This window comes from Mesoplodon bidens, assembly GCF_964165515.1.
Source record: "Mesoplodon bidens genome assembly, contig: HAP1_SCAFFOLD_954, whole genome shotgun sequence".
Classification (NCBI taxonomy): domain Eukaryota; kingdom Metazoa; phylum Chordata; class Mammalia; order Artiodactyla; family Ziphiidae; genus Mesoplodon; species Mesoplodon bidens.
Genome location: NW_027672644.1, coordinates 21192 through 43320, shown reverse-complemented (window position 1 = coordinate 43320; position 22129 = coordinate 21192). Strand labels below are relative to the sequence as shown.

The window sequence follows — 22129 nt, the reverse complement described above, 5'->3', positions numbered from 1 at the left end:
TATATTTCATCACAATAAAATAAGTCAACAATCCAACAGAATGGACGATGAATGAAGGAGCAACATATTTGATTAGAAGGAAGCTGAAAGAGTCTTGTAACATTTCAAGAAGAAGGGGGATTTGGAGGGACTTTCAAATGGGCAGAGGGGCCGTGGGACTCTATACTGAAACATAGTGCAATGTTAGTGTTCAAGCTTTTTCAGACTGACACTTTCAAATTGATTAGGTTCCCTACAGCTAGAAAGCTAAAGGTTCTCTTCCTCATTTCTGAAATGTTCCTCCCCTTTGCCTTCCTCCACCCACCAGGGAGGTTTGTCCAACAGCACCTCAGTCCACACTCAGTAACCACCTGCATCCATACACTCCCACCCTGTGTCCACATTAACGAGGCTCTCTGAGTAATTCCTGAGCAGCATCACCAGTGTCCTGACACTTACTCTGTGTCCTCCTAGAGCCCCATGAGGACCGTTTGGAGGAACTGCCCTATGTGAGGGCAGTTGAAGAGGCTCCTTCTACCTCCAGGGTAAGCTCCCCTTATTTATCAGAGATTAAAAGTTTGCTTCATTTCTTTCTTTTCCAATTGATTTCAGATCTGAAGATCTACAATGTTCAAGACAGCTGATGTATACAATTTTGCTTGGTTGGATGCATGCTGATTGAAGCTCTTTCCCAACAGATAACTTATTCAAAAGGCCATTTAAAAAATGGCAACATCAGTTAGAAACTGTATAGTCAGACACACTTTCCTCAGCAGAAAATTTCCCTCCTTGAAATAGACTTTTGTATTTGCTCCTCAAAGTGGACCTGAGAGGTCTTCCAGGCAAAGATCGAGCCTTTACCACAGCTGTCTTCTCTGGTTTCTTTTGGGGCCATTGACTCAACAACAGTTTCCCATTTGCTTTTCTGAGGACAAAAGAAGAGATGAAATACCTGTGTCCACAGAGCACATGATGCTGAGATCCTTACACTGTTTTCTCTTCTCTAATCACAGGTGGATTGGACAGCAAACAAAAACGGTATGTATTCAGAGATCACCCCTGTGCTGAGGAACAACCTAGATGATGAAGAAGGTGGGACTCTCTTGCTGGCTTTGCTTGGAGAGACACCCTGATTCAGGGTCCCTACAGGGATGAGGGCTGGGGGTGTAGAGCTAGAGACTGATTTCCCAGTAAAGAGCCATGCCCAAGTTCTATGGCCCTGGAAGTAGCTGCATCATTTAGATGATGTGGGTTTGTGTGTATCAGGGTTGGGGTGGGGTCCATGTGTGAGCCTATGTGCTGTGATTGTAAACCTGCATGCGTGATCATGTGTGTGTTTCCTCATGAGATATTTCCCTCTTACACAGCACAATTCACCTGGCAACAAACCTCATCACCACTGCACACTGTCTGTACACTACCTTGTTCTTCCCTCAACACAGCTGTTGCCCAGATTTGGTTAATATTCCTTTTCCTCAGAAGGAGATGGTGCAGAGATAAATGTTCTCAGCTCTTGACCTCCTAAGTGGAAAAGCCAAACTGAGAACCCAGGGGTGGGTCCCAATGTGGGTGCTCTGGATCCCTGACCTGCACTTACCACTCAGCCAAGTGATCCTCAGTCATGGAGCAAGGGAGTCCCTGCATCCGTATCCTTGGCTGGAAGTCCTAGCATCTCCAAAGGTCCAGACCTTGCCCATCAGGTGGCCTTAGTGGTCACAGAATCCAGGGCAGCTATGGGTGGACTTATCAGTTGACTTTGGCACAGTCATTAATGTGAAATTCACCTCAGGACCTGCATTCTCCTGGTCAGCTCCCAGATTCTGAGAGGTGTGAGACCCCATGTATACAGTACAGGTCATATCTGTCAGTGCTGGTGTCTTTGCTTAAACAAGGCCAAAAGCAGATAAGAATCAGGGAGCTATTTTATTGTATTGGATAACATTACCATAAGCCTTAGAATTGGTCAATTCCTGTAGCCCACACCCAAGGACTCAAAGTGGAACCTGACTGTTAGACTGTACACTTCTCCTGCACAGCTGGGTTAGAGACAGGCTGTGCTCAGTCTGGGCTCCTTCTTCATAACGAAGTGTCCCACTTATGGAACAGCTCCCTAGAGTATGGACAGCCGCTGACTCAGTGGGCATACTTACATTATACAGAAACCAAAGACTGGGAGAAAAATATGATACGATTGATAGTGGCTGTATCTAAAGGGTAGGACTTCAGTTTTGTCAAATCGTGTGTATTTGATTTTCTTTAAGACAAGTGATTAGTGAATAAAATAGCATATTTTGTCTAGGATGGAATTCAGTCCTTTAAGGAGGTTGCTGTTAATCAAGTTATAAAATATTATACAACAGAAGACATGATAAATGCAGTAGCTGGCATTGTGGATGCTGGAGAAAGAGTGATCTGGGAAAAATCAAGAGACAGTGGCAATTTAGCAGAAGCTCAAAAGAGGCAGGAGGGGTCATTGGTCTCTGTCATTGAAACACAGCATTCATTTAAGTGTTTACCGTTTTTTAGATCGATCCTTCCCTTCTGATTAGGCTCCCCTTAGCTAAGAAGCCAAAGCTCTGTTTTCATTTCCTTCCTCTTGTCCTTTGCCTTCCTTCTTCCCCAAAGAGGAAGGCCCAACACCAGCTCAGCCCACACTTACTAACCTCCCACATCCATAGACACCCCCCATGTCCTCATCGAGAAGAAAGCCACTGAGTAATTCCTGAGCAGCATCACCAGTGTCCTGACAATTACTCTGTGTCCCTCCAGCTCTCCCTCAGGATGTGGCGGTTGACCTGCACCATGATAGGACAGAAGAAAAGCCTCCGTGGGTCCCCAAGGTAAGCTGGATTTTTTCTGGTCTGAGATAGAAATATTGCTTTATTTCTCTTTCAATAGAATTAAGTTATGAATATTTGAGGGTATTCCTTCCAGATATATACAACTCCCTTGGTTGGGAGAATGTGGAGTGAGAGTCTATTACCAACTCATGGTTCCTAATTCCACAGGACATTAAAATTGACAGCATCCATTACAGCCTGTAGAGTATGGATCTCTCTCTCCTGCAGCGATTTTTCCTCTAGGAAAAGAATTCTGTAATTTGCAACCTAAATGGACTTGGAAGTTCCATCCTCCCAGCAAAGTTCTTGCCTTTCTGCCTGAGTAGGTTTGCTCTGGTAACCCTTGCTGGATTCCCTGGACCACTGTTTCTTATGAGCTTTTCTACTGTCAGCAAATGAACAAAAGACCTGAGCATCACTGTGACCTTATCCTCATAGTGTTTTCTCTTCTGTATTTGCAGGTGGCCTTCCCAGAACGTGAAAACGGTATGTATTGTGGAATCAGTCACTTGGGGAGGAAGAACTTTGAAGATGAGAAAGTGGGACATTCTTGCTGGTTTTCGTGTAGAGGGCAAACTGATTCCAAATTTGTGCTGGGAATGAGAGTAGGGGTCCTGGTGATAGAAAGAGATTTACAAGTAATGTGACCAATTACTATAGTCCCAGGAAGAAGCTGTATTACGGTTAGGTGGTGTAGGTTTGTGTGCATGAGACTGGGTGTGTCTGTATGTGAAATGAGTGGGATGATTCTGTGTGTGTATGTGAACTTTTTGTGTTGTGTTTCCCTTGATTTATGTTCCCCTAAACATCACTGTTACTGGGGCCAACTTTCTAAAAAATATTCCCATCACCACTGCATCATGAATGGGTATGGATATAAAAATAAATATACTGTACACTTTCAGTGTGTGCATTGATTTTATACCAAGTGAGCCTCATTTAACCTGGAAAACAAATCCTATCACCACCCAAGCAAATGTTTACTGGATTTTTTTTCTTTTGGCTGTGTTGGCTCTTCGTTGCAGTGCGCGGGCTTCTCATTTCGGTGGCTTCTCTTGTTCCAGAGCACGGGCTCTATGTGCATGGGCTTCAATAGTTGTGGCACTTGGGCTCAGTAGTTGTGACTTGCAGGCTCTAGAGCACAGGCTTTGTAGTTGTGGTGCACGGACTTAGTTGCTCCATGGCTGGATTCTTAATGAACAAAACTGGGTTTCAGCATGCCTACTACTGGTTCAATTACAACTTCATTTAATAAGAAATCTCATCTCTTAGTAGGTCTCATAGCATTCTGAATGGTTATGATGCATCTCTCTGCCACTTCCCTCTTTCTAACTGTTTCCTATTAGAGCCTCGGGATGAGTCCTTCCCCCTTACCTGAAGCACCTAGTGCTAGGCAGGCCTCCTTCCTTTTGCAGGGAGCCCATGCTTGTACCCACATGCCACACCCAGTTCTGGAGGAGTCCGAGAAAGAAGGAGCCTCCAGGAGTAGATGGAGGAAAGTCACTCCACCTTTCTCCTTTGAGGCTAATATTCACTATCTGATTCTGTGCTAAGGAAACGAAATGTCCTTCTCCTGTGGAAAGTCTGTCTTCCATCACTTGTGCCGGCTGTGTTTCTGTGTGCTGGGCAAGGAACACTGCATAAGGTGAAGAGAAACCCCAGAGATCTACCCCACGTATTGAGCTCAGGGTAGGCACTGGCTCTCTCTGTCCTGTCCATAATCCATCATTCATCGTGGTTGTGACTCTTGGACAGTCACTTTTCTCTCTAAATTTCCACACCCTCCACCATAACATAAGGGTTACAACCCCCACTTTGCCCTCCCCTTCACCCCCAACAGGGCTAGGTGTCAGACATGATCATGGATATTCTCCATGAGCTGTAAAGCATTGTTCCCATGAAAAAGCTGAAGAGTAAACTTGAATCCCTCCTTTACTTGTTGCCGTCAAATCCATCCTCTCCTTTCAACAGCTATGAAATATCCAGCTTATTCTTGCCATCATTCAGGATTGAACACTTATAGAGCTTTTTGAAGCACCGGTCCTTTATTTTTCAAACATTTTACCTATATTCAATCATTTTTGGCCCCATGACATAATGCTAAAAGTAGGCCATATTAGCATTCCTACATCTCAGAACAGGGAACTGAGGCAAAGAGGGATCTATATATCTTTCCCAAGTACATGCTTCTTCTAAACGGGATTTGAATCCAGTCCATCAGTCATTGTCCCAATGGTTTGCTGAGTTTCTAGACATTCTCAGTTAAATAAAGATATTTGCCCACAAAACCTGTCTGTTGGGTGTTTTCACTGCATAGCAAACTGCAAGATCTTCCTAAGTCCAACTTTGATTCAGGAGGCTCTGCTGGGCAGCTGGTGAGGAAAGGGACCAAAGGATTGAACTGTAAATAAATTATTGGTAATTTCCCCATGGTCTTCTGCCAGCATGATGTCAATAGTTGTCTCTATTGTAATGCATTTCCCAGGATGCTGCTCCCAGAATGCGAGAAGAAGAAACACTCATCAGAGGTCAAGAATATCAATCCCAGGCTGGCTGAAAAAGATCCGCATCTGGCCACATTTTAGGGTGCACGCTATAAATGACCCAGCTGAAGGTACTGTGGAAAATTTTTCATTAGGTTCTCTCAAGAGTAATTATTCTAGTTTATTCAGTGCCTCATATTTAAGAAATAGCTATGAAATATTAAGCAGTATTCTTCTTTTATTCCATGTGTTCAAATTGAAACTTACTAAGCCAGCTGGTACTGTTTTAACCATGGAAGTAAACATACATTTAAAATTCAAAATTTGGTTCATGTTTAAGAGGGAAGATGGTCTCTAGTTATGGTTTAGACATTAGCTGATTTTTGAACGTTAGCAACAACACATCCCTCCCTGAAACCATGTTTTGAGATTTCTTTAAATTATTAGACATTATTTAGAACAGGATTATACTGACATAAAAGTTGTACATCCATACAGAAAATTCCTGTATCCTATCACTCCAGTTTCAGCTATTAATAATATATAGCATAGGTGAAGTACATTTGTTACAATTAGTGAAACAATGTAAGTATATTTTTACTAATTAAAAGTCCAGGGCCTCCCTGGTGGCGCAGTGGTTGAGAGTCCGCCTGCCGATGCAGGGGATACGGGTTCGTGCCCCGGTCTGGGAGGATCCCATATGCCGCGGAGCGGCTGGGCCCATGAGCCATGGCCTCTGGGCCTGCGCGTCCGGAGCCTGTGCTCCGCAACGGGAGAGGCCACAACAGTGAGAGGCCCGCATACCGCAAAAAGAAAAAAAAAAAAAAAAAAAAAAAAAAAAAAAAAAAAAGTCCATAGTTCACCTAAGAGTCACACCTTGTGTTGTTATATTCAATGATATTTGAAATATGTACAGTATTATTTGTCACCATTATGGTGCCATAGAGAAATGCGTACACTAATGTTCATAGTAGCATTATTCTTAGTAGCCAATAGATAGAAACAATCCAAAGTCCATGAGGTGATGAATGGATAAATAAAATGTGATATCTACACAGAATGGAATAATTTTCAACCATAAAAAGGAATTACAGTTTGACTTATTCTACAAAATGAATGATCCAAATAATATAAAAATTATATTATTGTTAGTGAAATAAGGCAGGCGCAGAAAGACAAATATTATATGATTCCACTTGTATGAGGTACCTAGTGTAGGCAAACTCACAGACACCGGAAGTAGAAATGACCAAGGTCAGGAGGCAGGAGTAAGGTGGATTATGATTTAATGGGTACAGAGGTTACGTTGAAATGATGCAAAAGATTAAGATGTAGATTGTGTTGATGGGTACACAGCATTGTGAAAGTTAGAAATGCTAGTGAACTGTATACTTCAAAATTAGGAAAAGCATAAATATGTATATTTCATCACAATAAAATAAGTCAACAATCCAACAGAATGGACGATGAATGAAGGAGCAACATATTTGATTAGAAGGAAGCTGAAAGAGTCTTGTAACATTTCAAGAAGAAGGGGGATTTGGAGGGACTTTCAAATGGGCAGAGGGGCCGTGGGACTCTATACTGAAACATAGTGCAATGTTAGTGTTCAAGCTTTTTCAGACTGACACTTTCAAATTGATTAGGTTCCCTACAGCTAGAAAGCTAAAGGTTCTCTTCCTCATTTCTGAAATGTTCCTCCCCTTTGCCTTCCTCCACCCACCAGGGAGGTTTGTCCAACAGCACCTCAGTCCACACTCAGTAACCACCTGCATCCATACACTCCCACCCTGTGTCCACATTAACGAGGCTCTCTGAGTAATTCCTGAGCAGCATCACCAGTGTCCTGACACTTACTCTGTGTCCTCCTAGAGCCCCATGAGGACCGTTTGGAGGAACTGCCCTATGTGAGGGCAGTTGAAGAGGCTCCTTCTACCTCCAGGGTAAGCTCCCCTTATTTATCAGAGATTAAAAGTTTGCTTCATTTCTTTCTTTTCCAATTGATTTCAGATCTGAAGATCTACAATGTTCAAGACAGCTGATGTATACAATTTTGCTTGGTTGGATGCATGCTGATTGAAGCTCTTTCCCAACAGATAACTTATTCAAAAGGCCATTTAAAAAATGGCAACATCACTTAGAAACTGTATAGTCAGACACACTTTCCTCAGCAGAAAATTTCCCTCCTTGAAATAGACTTTTGTATTTGCTCCTCAAAGTGGACCTGAGAGGTCTTCCAGGCAAAGATCGAGCCTTTACCACAGCTGTCTTCTCTGGTTTCTTTTGGGGCCATTGACTCAACAACAGTTTCCCATTTGCTTTTCTGAGGACAAAAGAAGAGATGAAATACCTGTGTCCACAGAGCACATGATGCTGAGATCCTTACACTGTTTTCTCTTCTCTAATCACAGGTGGATTGGACAGCAAACAAAAACGGTATGTATTCAGAGATCACCCCTGTGCTGAGGAACAACCTAGATGATGAAGAAGGTGGGACTCTCTTGCTGGCTTTGCTTGGAGAGACACCCTGATTCAGGGTCCCTACAGGGATGAGGGCTGGGGGTGTAGAGCTAGAGACTGATTTCCCAGTAAAGAGCCATGCCCAAGTTCTATGGTCCTGGAAGTAACTGCATCATTTAGATGATGTGGGTTTGTGTGTATCAGGGTTGGGGTGGGGTCCATGTGTGAGCCTATGTGCTGTGATTGTAAACCTGCATGCGTGATCATGTGTGTGTTTCCTCATGAGATATTTCCCTCTTACACAGCACAATTCACCTGGCAACAAACCTCATCACCACTGCACACTGTCTGTACACTACCTTGTTCTTCCCTCAACACAACTGTTGCCCAGATTTGGTTAATATTCCTTTTCCTCAGAAGGAGATGGTGCAGAGATAAATGTTCTCAGCTCTTGACCTCCTAAGTGGAAAAGCCAAACTGAGAACCCAGGGGTGGGTCCCAATGTGGGTGCTCTGGATCCCTGACCTGCACTTACCACTCAGCCAAGGGATCCTCAGTCATGGAGCAAGGGAGTCCCTGCATCCGTATCCTTGGCTGGAAGTCCTAGCATCTCCAAAGGTCCAGACCTTGCCCATCAGGTGGCCTTAGTGGTCACAGAATCCAGGGCAGCTATGGGTGGACTTATCAGTTGACTTTGGCACAGTCATTAATGTGAAATTCACCTCAGGACCTGCATTCTCCTGGTCAGCTCCCAGATTCTGAGAGGTGTGAGACCCCATGTATACAGTACAGGTCATATCTGTCAGTGCTGGTGTCTTTGCTTAAACAAGGCCAAAAGCAGATAAGAATCAGGGAGCTATTTTATTGTATTGGATAACATTACCATAAGCCTTAGAATTGGTCAATTCCTGTAGCCCACACCCAAGGACTCAAAGTGGAACCTGACTGTTAGACTGTACACTTCTCCTGCACAGCTGGGTTAGAGACAGGCTGTGCTCAGTCTGGGCTCCTTCTTCATAACGAAGTGTCCCACTTATGGAACAGCTCCCTAGAGTATGGACAGCCGCTGACTCAGTGGGCATACTTACATTATACAGAAACCAAAGACTGGGAGAAAAATATGATACGATTGATAGTGGCTGTATCTAAAGGGTAGGACTTCAGTTTTGTCAAATCGTGTGTATTTGATTTTCTTTAAGACAAGTGATTAGTGAATAAAATAGCATATTTTGTCTAGGATGGAATTCAGTCCTTTAAGGAGGTTGCTGTTAATCAAGTTATAAAATATTATACAACAGAAGACATGATAAATGCAGTAGCTGGCATTGTGGATGCTGGAGAAAGAGTGATCTGGGAAAAATCAAGAGACAGTGGCAATTTAGCAGAAGCTCAAAAGAGGCAGGAGGGGTCATTGGTCTCTGTCATTGAAACACAGCATTCATTTAAGTGTTTACCGTTTTTTAGATCGATCCTTCCCTTCTGATTAGGCTCCCCTTAGCTAAGAAGCCAAAGCTCTGTTTTCATTTCCTTCCTCTTGTCCTTTGCCTTCCTTCTTCCCCAAAGAGGAAGGCCCAACACCAGCTCAGCCCACACTTACTAACCTCCCACATCCATAGACACCCCCCATGTCCTCATCGAGAAGAAAGCCACTGAGTAATTCCTGAGCAGCATCACCAGTGTCCTGACAATTACTCTGTGTCCCTCCAGCTCTCCCTCAGGATGTGGCGGTTGACCTGCACCATGATAGGACAGAAGAAAAGCCTCCGTGGGTCCCCAAGGTAAGCTGGATTTTTTCTGGTCTGAGATAGAAATATTGCTTTATTTCTCTTTCAATAGAATTAAGTTATGAATATTTGAGGGTATTCCTTCCAGATATATACAACTCCCTTGGTTGGGAGAATGTGGAGTGAGAGTCTATTACCAACTCATGGTTCCTAATTCCACAGGACATTAAAATTGACAGCATCCATTACAGCCTGTAGAGTATGGATCTCTCTCTCCTGCAGCGATTTTTCCTCTAGGAAAAGAATTCTGTAATTTGCAACCTAAATGGACTTGGAAGTTCCATCCTCCCAGCAAAGTTCTTGCCTTTCTGCCTGAGTAGGTTTGCTCTGGTAACCCTTGCTGGATTCCCTGGACCACTGTTTCTTATGAGGTTTTCTACTGTCAGCAAATGAACAAAAGACCTGAGCATCACTGTGACCTTATCCTCATAGTGTTTTCTCTTCTGTATTTGCAGGTGGCCTTCCCAGAACGTGAAAACGGTATGTATTGTGGAATCAGTCACTTGGGGAGGAAGAACTTTGAAGATGAGAAAGTGGGACATTCTTGCTGGTTTTCGTGTAGAGGGCAAACTGATTCCAAATTTGTGCTGGGAATGAGAGTAGGGGTCCTGGTGATAGAAAGAGATTTACAAGTAATGTGACCAATTACTATAGTCCCAGGAAGAAGCTGTATTACGGTTAGGTGGTGTAGGTTTGTGTGCATGAGACTGGGTGTGTCTGTATGTGAAATGAGTGGGATGATTCTGTGTGTGTATGTGAACTTTTTGTGTTGTGTTTCCCTTGATTTATGTTCCCCTAAACATCACTGTTACTGGGGCCAACTTTCTAAAAAATATTCCCATCACCACTGCATCATGAATGGGTATGGATATAAAAATAAATATACTGTACACTTTCAGTGTGTGCATTGATTTTATACCAAGTGAGCCTCATTTAACCTGGAAAACAAATCCTATCACCACCCAAGCAAATGTTTACTGGATTTTTTTTCTTTTGGCTGTGTTGGCTCTTCGTTGCAGTGCGCGGGCTTCTCATTTCGGTGGCTTCTCTTGTTCCAGAGCACGGGCTCTATGTGCATGGGCTTCAATAGTTGTGGCACTTGGGCTCAGTAGTTGTGACTTGCAGGCTCTAGAGCACAGGCTTTGTAGTTGTGGTGCACGGACTTAGTTGCTCCATGGCTGGATTCTTAATGAACAAAACTGGGTTTCAGCATGCCTACTACTGGTTCAATTACAACTTCATTTAATAAGAAATCTCATCTCTTAGTAGGTCTCATAGCATTCTGAATGGTTATGATGCATCTCTCTGCCACTTCCCTCTTTCTAACTGTTTCCTATTAGAGCCTCGGGATGAGTCCTTCCCCCTTACCTGAAGCACCTAGTGCTAGGCAGGCCTCCTTCCTTTTGCAGGGAGCCCATGCTTGTACCCACATGCCACACCCAGTTCTGGAGGAGTCCGAGAAAGAAGGAGCCTCCAGGAGTAGATGGAGGAAAGTCACTCCACCTTTCTCCTTTGAGGCTAATATTCACTATCTGATTCTGTGCTAAGGAAACGAAATGTCCTTCTCCTGTGGAAAGTCTGTCTTCCATCACTTGTGCCGGCTGTGTTTCTGTGTGCTGGGCAAGGAACACTGCATAAGGTGAAGAGAAACCCCAGAGATCTACCCCACGTATTGAGCTCAGGGTAGGCACTGGCTCTCTCTGTCCTGTCCATAATCCATCATTCATCGTGGTTGTGACTCTTGGACAGTCACTTTTCTCTCTAAATTTCCACACCCTCCACCATAACATAAGGGTTACAACCCCCACTTTGCCCTCCCCTTCACCCCCAACAGGGCTAGGTGTCAGACATGATCATGGATATTCTCCATGAGCTGTAAAGCATTGTTCCCATGAAAAAGCTGAAGAGTAAACTTGAATCCCTCCTTTACTTGTTGCCGTCAAATCCATCCTCTCCTTTCAACAGCTATGAAATATCCAGCTTATTCTTGCCATCATTCAGGATTGAACACTGATAGAGCTTTTTGAAGCACCGGTCCTTTATTTTTCAAACATTTTACCTATATTCAATCATTTTTGGCCCCATGACATAATGCTAAAAGTAGGCCATATTAGCATTCCTACATCTCAGAACAGGGAACTGAGGCAAAGAGGGATCTATATATCTTTCCCAAGTACATGCTTCTTCTAAACGGGATTTGAATCCAGTCCATCAGTCATTGTCCCAATGGTTTGCTGAGTTTCTAGACATTCTCAGTTAAATAAAGATATTTGCCCACAAAACCTGTCTGTTGGGTGTTTTCACTGCATAGCAAACTGCAAGATCTTCCTAAGTCCAACTTTGATTCAGGAGGCTCTGCTGGGCAGCTGGTGAGGAAAGGGACCAAAGGATTGAACTGTAAATAAATTATTGGTAATTTCCCCATGGTCTTCTGCCAGCATGATGTCAATAGTTGTCTCTATTGTAATGCATTTCCCAGGATGCTGCTCCCAGAATGCGAGAAGAAGAAACACTCATCAGAGGTCAAGAATATCAATCCCAGGCTGGCTGAAAAAGATCCGCATCTGGCCACATTTTAGGGTGCACGCTATAAATGACCCAGCTGAAGGTACTGTGGAAAATTTTTCATTAGGTTCTCTCAAGAGTAATTATTCTAGTTTATTCAGTGCCTCATATTTAAGAAATAGCTATGAAATATTAAGCAGTATTCTTCTTTTATTCCATGTGTTCAAATTGAAACTTACTAAGCCAGCTGGTACTGTTTTAACCATGGAAGTAAACATACATTTAAAATTCAAAATTTGGTTCATGTTTAAGAGGGAAGATGGTCTCTAGTTATGGTTTAGACATTAGCTGATTTTTGAACGTTAGCAACAACACATCCCTCCCTGAAACCATGTTTTGAGATTTCTTTAAATTATTAGACATTATTTAGAACAGGATTATACTGACATAAAAGTTGTACATCCATACAGAAAATTCCTGTATCCTATCACTCCAGTTTCAGCTATTAATAATATATAGCATAGGTGAAGTACATTTGTTACAATTAGTGAAACAATGTAAGTATATTTTTACTAATTAAAAGTCCAGGGCCTCCCTGGTGGCGCAGTGGTTGAGAGTCCGCCTGCCGATGCAGGGGATACGGGTTCGTGCCCCGGTCTGGGAGGATCCCATATGCCGCGGAGCGGCTGGGCCCATGAGCCATGGCCTCTGGGCCTGCGCGTCCGGAGCCTGTGCTCCGCAACGGGAGAGGCCACAACAGTGAGAGGCCCGCATACCGCAAAAAGAAAAAAAAAAAAAAAAAAAAAAAAAAAAAAAAAAAAAGTCCATAGTTCACCTAAGAGTCACACCTTGTGTTGTTATATTCAATGATATTTGAAATATGTACAGTATTATTTGTCACCATTATGGTGCCATAGAGAAATGCGTACACTAATGTTCATAGTAGCATTATTCTTAGTAGCCAATAGATAGAAACAATCCAAAGTCCATGAGGTGATGAATGGATAAATAAAATGTGATATCTACACAGAATGGAATAATTTTCAACCATAAAAAGGAATTACAGTTTGACTTATTCTACAAAATGAATGATCCAAATAATATAAAAATTATATTATTGTTAGTGAAATAAGGCAGGCGCAGAAAGACAAATATTATATGATTCCACTTGTATGAGGTACCTAGTGTAGGCAAACTCACAGACACCGGAAGTAGAAATGACCAAGGTCAGGAGGCAGGAGTAAGGTGGATTATGATTTAATGGGTACAGAGGTTACGTTGAAATGATGCAAAAGATTAAGATGTAGATTGTGTTGATGGGTACACAGCATTGTGAAAGTTAGAAATGCTAGTGAACTGTATACTTCAAAATTAGGAAAAGCATAAATATGTATATTTCATCACAATAAAATAAGTCAACAATCCAACAGAATGGACGATGAATGAAGGAGCAACATATTTGATTAGAAGGAAGCTGAAAGAGTCTTGTAACATTTCAAGAAGAAGGGGGATTTGGAGGGACTTTCAAATGGGCAGAGGGGCCGTGGGACTCTATACTGAAACATAGTGCAATGTTAGTGTTCAAGCTTTTTCAGACTGACACTTTCAAATTGATTAGGTTCCCTACAGCTAGAAAGCTAAAGGTTCTCTTCCTCATTTCTGAAATGTTCCTCCCCTTTGCCTTCCTCCACCCACCAGGGAGGTTTGTCCAACAGCACCTCAGTCCACACTCAGTAACCACCTGCATCCATACACTCCCACCCTGTGTCCACATTAACGAGGCTCTCTGAGTAATTCCTGAGCAGCATCACCAGTGTCCTGACACTTACTCTGTGTCCTCCTAGAGCCCCATGAGGACCGTTTGGAGGAACTGCCCTATGTGAGGGCAGTTGAAGAGGCTCCTTCTACCTCCAGGGTAAGCTCCCCTTATTTATCAGAGATTAAAAGTTTGCTTCATTTCTTTCTTTTCCAATTGATTTCAGATCTGAAGATCTACAATGTTCAAGACAGCTGATGTATACAATTTTGCTTGGTTGGATGCATGCTGATTGAAGCTCTTTCCCAACAGATAACTTATTCAAAAGGCCATTTAAAAAATGGCAACATCACTTAGAAACTGTATAGTCAGACACACTTTCCTCAGCAGAAAATTTCCCTCCTTGAAATAGACTTTTGTATTTGCTCCTCAAAGTGGACCTGAGAGGTCTTCCAGGCAAAGATCGAGCCTTTACCACAGCTGTCTTCTCTGGTTTCTTTTGGGGCCATTGACTCAACAACAGTTTCCCATTTGCTTTTCTGAGGACAAAAGAAGAGATGAAATACCTGTGTCCACAGAGCACATGATGCTGAGATCCTTACACTGTTTTCTCTTCTCTAATCACAGGTGGATTGGACAGCAAACAAAAACGGTATGTATTCAGAGATCACCCCTGTGCTGAGGAACAACCTAGATGATGAAGAAGGTGGGACTCTCTTGCTGGCTTTGCTTGGAGAGACACCCTGATTCAGGGTCCCTACAGGGATGAGGGCTGGGGGTGTAGAGCTAGAGAGTGATTTCCCAGTAAAGAGCCATGCCCATGTTCTATGGTCCTGGAAGTAACTGCATCATTTAGATGATGTGGGTTTGTGTGTATCAGGGTTGGGGTGGGGTCCATGTGTGAGCCTATGTGCTGTGATTGTAAACCTGCATGCGTGATCATGTGTGTGTTTCCTCATGAGATATTTCCCTCTTACACAGCACAATTCACCTGGCAACAAACCTCATCACCACTGCACACTGTCTGTACACTACCTTGTTCTTCCCTCAACACAGCTGTTGCCCAGATTTGGTTAATATTCCTTTTCCTCAGAAGGAGATGGTGCAGAGATAAATGTTCTCAGCTCTTGACCTCCTAAGTGGAAAAGCCAAACTGAGAACCCAGGGGTGGGTCCCAATGTGGGTGCTCTGGATCCCTGACCTGCACTTACCACTCAGCCAAGGGATCCTCAGTCATGGAGCAAGGGAGTCTCTGCATCCGTATCCTTGGCTGGAAGTCCTAGCATCTCCAAAGGTCCAGACCTTGCCCATCAGGTGGCCTTAGTGGTCACAGAATCCAGGGCAGCTATGGGTGGACTTATCAGTTGACTTTGGCACAGTCATTAATGTGAAATTCACCTCAGGACCTGCATTCTCCTGGTCAGCTCCCAGATTCTGAGAGGTGTGAGACCCCATGTATACAGTACAGGTCATATCTGTCAGTGCTGGTGTCATTGCTTAAACAAGGCCAAAAGCAGATAAGAATCAGGGAGCTATTTTATTGTATTGGATAACATTACCATAAGCCTTAGAATTGGTCAATTCCTGTAGCCCACACCCAAGGACTCAAAGTGGAACCTGACTGTTAGGCTGTACACTTCTCCTGCACAGCTGGGTTAGAGACAGGCTGTACTCAGTCTGGGCTCCCTCCTCATAACGAAGTGTCCCACTTATGGAACAGCTCCCTAGAGTATGGACAACCCCTGTCACAGTGGGCATACGTATATTTTATAGACAACAAAGACTGGGAGTAAAATATGATACGATTGATAGTGGTGGTATCTAAATGGTAGGATTTCAGTTTTGTCAAATCTTGTGTATTTGATTTTCTTTAAGACAAGTGATTCGTGAATAAATATAGCATATTTTGTCTAGGACTGAATTCAGTCCTTTAATGGAGGTTGCTGTTAATCAGGTATAAAATATCATACAACAGAAGACATGATAAATGCAGTAGTTGGCATTGTGGATGCTGGGGAAAGAGTGATCTGGAAAAAATCAAGAGACAGTGGCAATTTAGCAGAAACTCAAAAGAGGCAGGATGGGTCATGGGTCTGTGTCATTGAAACAGAGCATGCATTTTAGTGTTTACCATTTTTTAGATCGACCCTTCCCTTCTGATGAGGCTCCCCTTAGCTAGAAAGCCAAAGCTCTGTTTTCATTTCCTTCCTCTTGTCCTTTGCCTTCCTTCATCCGCCAAAGAGGATGGCCCAACACCAGCTCAGCCCACACTTACTAACCTCCCACATCCATACACACCACCCCATGTCCTCATCGAGAAGAAAGCCCCTGAGTATTTCCTGAGCAGCTTTACCAGTGTCCTAATTGTTACTCTGTGTCCCTCCAGCTCTCCCTGAGGATGTGGCTCATGACCTGCACCGTGATAGGACAGAAGAAAAGCCTCCGTGGATCCCCAAGGTAAGCTGGATTTTTTCTGGTCTGAGATAGAAATATTGCTTTATTTCTCTTTCAATAGAATTAAGTTATGAATATTTGAGGGTATTCCTTCCAGATATATACAACTCGCTTGGTTGGGAGATTGTGGAGTGAGAGTCTATTACCAACTCATGGTGCCTGATTCCACAGGACATTAAAATTGACAGCATCCATTACAGCCTGTAGAGTACGGAGCTCTCTCTTCTGCAGCGATTTTTCCTGTAGGAAAAGAACTCTGTAATTTCCAACCTAAATGGACTTGGAAGTTCCATCCTCCCAGCAAAGTTCTTGCCTTTCAGCCTGAGTAGGTTTGCTCTGATGACCCTTGCTGGGTTCCCTGGACCACTGTTTCTTATGAGGTTTTCTACTGTCAGCAAATGAACAAAAGACCTGAGCATCACTGTGACCTTATCCTCATAGTGTTTTCTCTTCTGTAATTGCAGGTGGCCTTCACAGAACGTGAAAACGGTATGCATTCTGGAATCAGTCACTTGGGGAGGAAGAACTTTGAAGATGAGAAAGTGGGACATTCTTGCTGGTTTTAGTGTAGAGGGCAAATTGATTCCAAATTTGCGCTGGGAATGAGAGTAGGGGTCCTGGTGATAGAAAGTGATTTACAAGTAATGTGACCAATTGCTATAGTCCCAGGAAGAAGCTGTATTACGGTTAGGTGGTGTATGTTTGTATGCATGAGACTGGGTGTGTCTGTATGTGAAATGAGTGGTATGATTCTGTGTGTGTATGTGAACTTTTTGTGTTGTGTTTCCCTTGATTTATGTTCCCCTAAACATCATTGTTACTGGTGCCAACTTTCTAGAAAATATTCCCATCACCACTGCATCATGAATGGGTATGGATATAAAAGTAAATAAACTGTACACTTTCGGTGTGTGCATTGATTTTATACCAAGTGAGCCTCATATAACCTGGAAAACATATCCTATCACCACCCAGGCAAATGTTTACTGGATTCTTTTTTTTTTTTTTTTTTTTTTGGCTGTGTTGGGTGTTCGTTGCTGTGCACGGGCTTCACATTTCGGTGGCTTGTGTTGTTCCAGAGCACGGGCTCTAGGTGCATGGGCTTCAATAGTTGTGGCACGTGGGCTCAGTAGTTGTGACTTGCGGGCTCTAGAGCCCAGTCTTAGTAGTTGTGGTGCACGGGCTTAGTTGCTCTATGGCTGGATTCTTTTTTTTTTTATTTGTGAGAGTATATTAATAATTTTTATTGATTACTTCTTTTTTTTCCTTTTCGGCTCAAAGATAATTTTTTTTATTAGTTTCTGCTTTATAACAAAGTGAATCAGTTATACATTTACAACTGTTCCCACATCCCTTCCCTCATGCATCTCCCTCCCTCCCACCCTCCCCATCCCTCCCCTCAGGCGGTCACAAAGCACCGAGCTTATGTCCCTGTGCTCTCCGGCTGGTTCCCACTATCTATCTACCTTACATTTGGTAGTGTATATATGTCCATGCTTCTCTTTCACTTTGTCACAGCTTACCCTTCCTCCTCCCCATATCCTCAAGTCCATTCTGAAGTAGGTCTCTGTCTTTGTTCCCGTTTTCCCCCTAGGTTATTCATTACATTTTTTTTAATTCCATATATATGTGTTAGCATACAGTATTTGTCTTTTTCTTTCTGAGTTACTTCATTCTGTATGACAGTCTCTAGGTCTATCCACCTCATTACAAATAGCTCAGTTTCGTTTCTTTTTATGGCTGAGTAATATTCCATTGTATATATGTGCCACATCTTCTTTATCCATTCATCCGATAATGGACACTTAGGTTGTTTCCAGCTCCGGGCTATTGTGAATACAGCTGCAATGAACATTTTGGTATGTGTCTCTTTTTGAATTATGGTTTTCTCAGAGTATATGCCTAGTAGTGGGATTGCTGGGTCATATTGTAGTTCTATTTCTAGTTTTTTAAGGAACCTCCATACTGTTCTCCATAGTGGCTGTACCAATTCACATTCCCACCAGCAGTGCAAGATTGTTCCCTTTTCTCCACACCCTTTCCAGCATTTATTGTTTCTAGATTTCTTGATGATGGCCATTCTGACTGGTGTGAGATGATATCTCTTTGTAGTTTTGATTTGCATTTCTCTAATGATTAATGATGTTGAGCATTCTTTCATGTGTTTGTTGGCAGTCTGTATATCTTCTTTGGAGAAATGCCTATTTAAGTCTTCTGCCCATTTTTGGATTGGGTTGTTTGTTTTTTTGCTATTGAGCTGCATGAGCTGTTTATAAATTTTGGAGATTAATCCTTTGTCAGTTGCTTCATTTGCAAATATCTTCTCCCATTCTGAGGGTTGTCTTTTGGTCTTGTTTATGGTTTCCTTTGCTGTGCAAAAGCTTTGAAGTTTCATTAGGTCCCATTTGTTTATCTTTGTTTTTATTTCCATTTCTCTAGGAGGTGGGTCCAACAGGATCTTGCTGTGATTGATGTCGTAGAGTGTTCTGCCTATGTTTTCCTCTAAGAGTTTGATAGTTTCTGGCCTTACATTTAGGTCTTTAATCCATTTTGAGCTTATTTTTGTGTATGGTGTTAGGGAATGATCTAATCTCATACTTTTACATGTCCCTGTCCAGTTTCCCCAGCACCACTTATTGAAGAGGCTGTCCTTTCTTCACTGTACATTCCTGACTCCTTTATCAAAGATAAGTTGACCATATGTGCATGGGTTTATCTCTGGGCTTTCTATCCTGTTCCATTGATCTATCTTTCTGTTTTTGTGCCAGTACCACACTGTCTTGATTACTGTAGCTTTGTAGTATAGTCTGAAGTCAGGGAGCCTGATTCCTCCAGCTCCGTTTTTCGTTCTCAAGATTGCTTTGGCTATTCGTGGTCTTTTGTTTTTCCAAAAAAATTGTGAAATTTTTTGTTCTAGTTCTGTGAAAAATGCCAGTGGTAGTTTGATAGGGATTGCATTGAATCGGTAGATTGCTTTGGGTAGTAGAATCATTTTCACAATATTGATTCTTCCAATCCAGGAGCATGGTATATCTCTCCATCTATTTGTATCATCTTTAATTTCTTTCATCAGTGTCTTATAATTTTCTGCATACAGGTCTTTTGTCTCCTTAGGTAGGTTTATTCCTAGATATTTTATTCTTTTTGTTGCAATGGTAAATGGGAGTGTTTTCCTGATTTCATTTTCAGATTTTTCATCATTACTGTACAGGAATGCCAGACATTTCTGTGCATTAATTTTGTATCCTCTACTTTTCAAAATTCATTGATTAGCTCTAGTAGTTTTCTGGTAGCATCTTTAGGATTCTCTATGTACAGTATCATGTCATCTGCAAATAGTGACAGCTTTACTTCTTCTTTTCCAATTTGGATTCCTTTTATTTCCTTTTCTTCTCTGATTGCTGTGGCTGAAACTTCCAAAACTAGGTTGAATAATATTGGTGAGAGTGGGCAGCCTTGTCTTGTTCCTGATCTTAGTGGAAATGGTTTCAGTTTTTCACCATTGAGGACAATGTTGGCTGTGGGTTTGTCATATATGGCCTTTATTATGTTGAGGAAAGTTCCCTCTATGCCTACTTTCTGCAGGGTTTTTATCATAAATGGGTGTTGAATTTTGTTGAAAGCTTTCTCTGCATCTATTGAGATGATCATATGGTTTTTCTCCTTCAATTTGTTAATATGGTGTATCACATTGATTGGTTTGCGTATATTGAAGAATCCTTGCATTCCTGGAATAAACCCCACTTGATCATGGTGTATGATCCTTTTAATGTGCTGTTGGATTCTGTTTGCTAGTATTTTATTGAGGATTTTTGCATCTATGTTCATCAGTGATATTGGCCTGTAGTTTTCTTTCTTTGTGACATCCTTGTCTGGTTTTCTATCAAGGTGATGGTGGCCTCGTAGAATGAGTTTGGGAGTGATCCTCCCTCTGCTATATTTTGGAAGAGTTTCAGAAGGATAGGTGTTAGCTCTTCTCTAAATGCTTGATAGAATTCGCCTGTGAAGCCATCTGGTCCTGGGCTTTTGTTTGTTGGAAGATTTTTTATCACAGTTTCAATTTCAGTGCTTGTGATTGGTCTGTTCATATTTTCTATTTCTTCCTGATTCAGTCTTGGCAGGTTGTGCATTTCTAAGAATTTGTCCATTTCTTCCAGGTTGTCCATTTTATTGGCATAGAGTTGCTTGTAGTAATCTCTCATGATCTTTTGTATTTCTGCAGTGTCAGTTGTTACTTCTCCTTTTTCATTTCTAATTCTATTGATTTGAGTCTTCTCCCTTTTTTTCTTGATGAGTCTGGCTAATGGTTTATCAATTTTGTTTATCTTCTCAAAGAACCAGCTTTTAGTTTTATTGATCTTTGCTATCGTTTCCTTCATTTCTTTTTCATTTATTTCTGATCTGATCTTTATGATTTCTTTCCTTCTGCTAACTTTGGGGGTCTTTTGTTCTTCTTTCTCTAATTGCTTTAGGTGCAGGGTCAGGTTGTTTACTCGAGATGTTTCCTGTTTCTTAAGGTGGGATTGTATTGCTATAAACTTCCCCCTTAGAACTGCTTTTGCTGCGTCCCATAGGTTTTGGGTCGTCGTGTCTCCGTTGTCATTTGTTTCTAGGTATTTTTTAATTTCCTCTTTGATTTCTTCAGTGATCACTTCGTTATTGAGTAGTGTATTGTTTAGCCTCCAGGTGTTTGTATTTTTTACAGATCTTTTCCTGTAATTGATGTCTAGTCTCATAGCATTGTGTTCGGAAAAGATACTTGATACAATTTCAATTTTCTTAAATTTACCAAGGCTTGATTTGTGACACAAGATATGATCTATCCTGGAGAATGTTCCATGAGCACTTGAGAAAAATGTGTATTGTGTTGTTTTTGGATGGAATGTCCTATAAATCTCAATTAAGTCCATCTTGTTTAATGTATCATTTCAAGCTTGTGTTTCCTTATTTATTTTCATTTTGGATGATCTGTCCAATGGTGAAAGTGGGGTGTTAAAGTCCCCTACTATGATTGTGTTACTGTCGATTTCCCCTTTTATGGCTGTTAGTATTTGCCTTATGTATTGAGGTGCTCCTATGTTGGGTGCATAAATATTTACAATTGTTATATCTTCTTCTTGGATCGATCCCTTTATCGTTATGTAGTGTCCTTCTTTGTCTCTTCTAATAGTCTTTATTTTAAAGTCTATTTTGTCTGATATAAGAATTGCTACTCCAGTTTTCTTTTGATTTCCATTTGCATGGAATATCTTTTTCCATCCCCTCACTTTCAGTCTGTATGTGTCTCTAGGTCTGAAGTGGGTCTCTTGTAGACAGCATATATATGGGTCTTGTTTTTGTATCCATTCAGCCACTCTGTGTCTTTTGGTGGGAGCATTTAGTCCATTTACATTTAAGGTAATTGTTGATATGTATGTTCCTATTCCCATTTCCTTAATTGCTTTGGGTTCCTTATTGTAGGTATATTCCTTCTGTTGTGTTTCTTGCCTAGAGAAGTTCCTTTAGCATTTGTTGTAAAGCTGGTTTGGTGGTGCTGAACTCTCTCAGCTTTTGCTTGTTTGTAAAGGTTTTAATTTCTCCATCAAATCTGAATGAGATCCTTGCTGGGTAGAGTAATCTTGGTTGCAGGTTTCTCTCCTTCATCACTTTAATTATGTCCTGCCACTCCCTTCTGGCTTGTAGAGTTTCTGCTGAGAGATCAGCTGTTAACCTGATGGGGATTCCCTTGTGTGTTATTTGTTGCTTTTCCCTTGCTGCTTTTAATATGATTTCTTTGTGTTTAATTTTTGACAGTTTGATTAATATGTGTCTTGATGTATTTCTCCTTGGATTTATTCTGTATGGGACTCTCTGTGCCTCCTGGACTTG

General features: G+C 41.9%; 1 long non-coding RNA gene across 1 annotated transcript; it reads left to right on the top strand.

Annotated features, from left to right (window-relative positions):
* Positions 1-13903: 13903 nt before the first annotated feature.
* Positions 13904-16256, top strand: LOC308609859. The gene is made up of 3 exons (XR_014014363.1): positions 13904-13966; positions 14435-14459; positions 16194-16256. It is a non-coding gene; the product is annotated as an uncharacterized lncRNA (long non-coding RNA).
* The last annotated feature ends 5873 nt before the right edge of the window (positions 16257-22129 follow it).